This window comes from Peromyscus maniculatus, chromosome 21, assembly GCF_049852395.1.
Source record: "Peromyscus maniculatus bairdii isolate BWxNUB_F1_BW_parent chromosome 21, HU_Pman_BW_mat_3.1, whole genome shotgun sequence".
NCBI lineage: Eukaryota > Metazoa > Chordata > Mammalia > Rodentia > Cricetidae > Peromyscus > Peromyscus maniculatus.
In genome coordinates, this window is record NC_134872.1 from 59,772,208 (window position 1) to 59,774,370 (window position 2,163).

Genomic DNA, 2,163 nt, shown 5'->3' on the forward strand with positions numbered 1-2,163 from the left:
AATAAAGTTGTCTGGGAGTCAGAGCTATTAGAGCCATAGCAAGAGTGTGGCGGTGGTGGCACACGCCTTTAATCCCATAGATATCTGTGTGTTCAGGGTCAGAGCTATTAGAGCCATAGCAAGAGTATGGCGGTGGTGGCACACGCCTTTAATCCCATAAGATCTCTGTGTGTTCAGGGATACAGTCAGCATTGGAGACATATGCCTTTAAGACCTAGGGGGCTGTACATTCAGACAGTGACGAGGCAGTCATGTGTTTGGGTTTACAACCAATGAGAAGGCAGAACAACATACTATAAAAAAACGAACCGACAGGAAGTAGGTCTCTTTTCGCGAAGCTGGGACAGCAGGAGGAAGGGTGAGATTTTAGCTCTGAGCTCTGACTTCTCGGCTTTCTCTTTTACATTGTTTCTGTGTTTCTTATTTAATAAGACGGTTGGTTACATCAACAATCCTGAGGATAGATAACATCATTTTATGACAAAGTCGTCAGTTTATCAAAGTGACATGACAACCGTACAAACTTGTGTAGTTAAAAATACAAAATATCAAAACCCATTTGAGAAGAAATAAATACTATAAATAGCACTCTGCCTATGAAGTAATTGAATTTGTAATTTAAAACCTGCCCACACACATACATGGACATATACATATGCAAATACATATGCACAGACGCATGTGTGTTCACACATATACATGTAGGTTTAGGATTTTCACTAGAAATTTACAAAGTATTTATAAAAATGAAAGCCTATGAGCTCTACCAAATTCAACCAGGAAAGAGTAACAGGGTCCTCTCTCGTTTTCTGAGGCTAATAGTTTTCTGAAGTTAAAAGTGTATAGAGAAATTATAAAGAGAGAATGGGACATCTGTCTTTTGGTTATAGCAACTGTGGTGTTCAGCAAATAAAAAAAAATGGGTGATGGTGAAAGGCAAGAAGATTTTTTTTGTTCAGAATTGTGCCCAGTGCCACGATGTAGAAAGGGGGGGAGGTGCATAAGACTGGACCAAATCTCCACAGTCTCTTTGGGAGGAAAATAGGCCAGGCTGCTGGATTCTCTTACACATGAGCAAGGTATGTAGGGAGAGCATACATGATGGAATATTTGGAGAATCCCCAAAAGCAAATCCCCGGAACAAAAATGACCTTCACTGAAATTAAGAAGAAGGGAGAAAGGGCAGACCTAATAGCTTATCTTAAAAAGGCTACTAATGAGTAATTCTGTTGCTTTATTTATTATAAATCAAATGTCTCATGGCTTTTAATGTGTAACAGAAATTAATTCATATACCAAAAATTCAGATCATGAATGGCTAACAATGTTTTTGTTGGACAGACCTCATTTAAGTAAAATTTGTAGGAAAAAAACAGACAATATAACTCATGAACCCAAGTGTGAACAATAGTAACATAACATATCCAAATCAACATAGACTTGATGTGACATTCAAAATAAATCAACCACCAACTGCACAGTTGTGTACATTTCATTAAATTATTTAACAGCTTGGTAAAGCAGAAAATAGAGATTATATTAATTTAGCTCTAGAGGTTCTCAGGCTAAGTACAAAGAAATTGCCATATTTTATGAATATAGAATTAACATCAGAAATTCATGAAAAGCTTGGAAGAGCTGAGTGGGAGTGGGACAGGGTGTAAATAACTGACTTGAGACACCCACTAGCTGCCCCCATGGCATTCCCTCCAATCTTTCTCCAGACTCCCTAAAATCTGATGCTCTTTCAGTGGCTGCTTCACTAGGATGAATCACACTCTCCTTATTGAAGAAACTCTTTCTCTCCTTCCATCTCAAGGAAACAGGATTGCTCTCCCAAAATCATGCTCATTAGGATTGCTCAAAAACCTTGGGTGTTTGAGAGGGGCCTCAACTTCTCCAAAACTGTACTTCCCAAACTCAGCCATTCTCCTGGTATCCTAATCTCAGTAAATGGTGCGGTTGCTAACCTGGGGCTCCACATTAGGAAATCAAGGACTCTTTCCCCACCCTGCACATTTGATCAGTCTCTACTTTGTCTGTGCGGCTGCTCCTACATGTCTATCAGCTTCATCTTACTTAGCATTTCCGTTCATTGGCATCGCTTTGGTGGTGGACATGCCTCATTCTTTGAAAGGCAGTTTGCTTCGACTGTAACTGTAT

At 39.4% G+C, this 2,163-nt stretch overlaps 1 pseudogene; it reads left to right on the plus strand.

Annotated features, from left to right (window-relative positions):
- The first annotated feature begins 926 nt into the window (after positions 1-926).
- On the plus strand, positions 927-1,224 carry LOC102918035 (cytochrome c, somatic pseudogene; annotated as a pseudogene).
- The last annotated feature ends 939 nt before the right edge of the window (positions 1,225-2,163 follow it).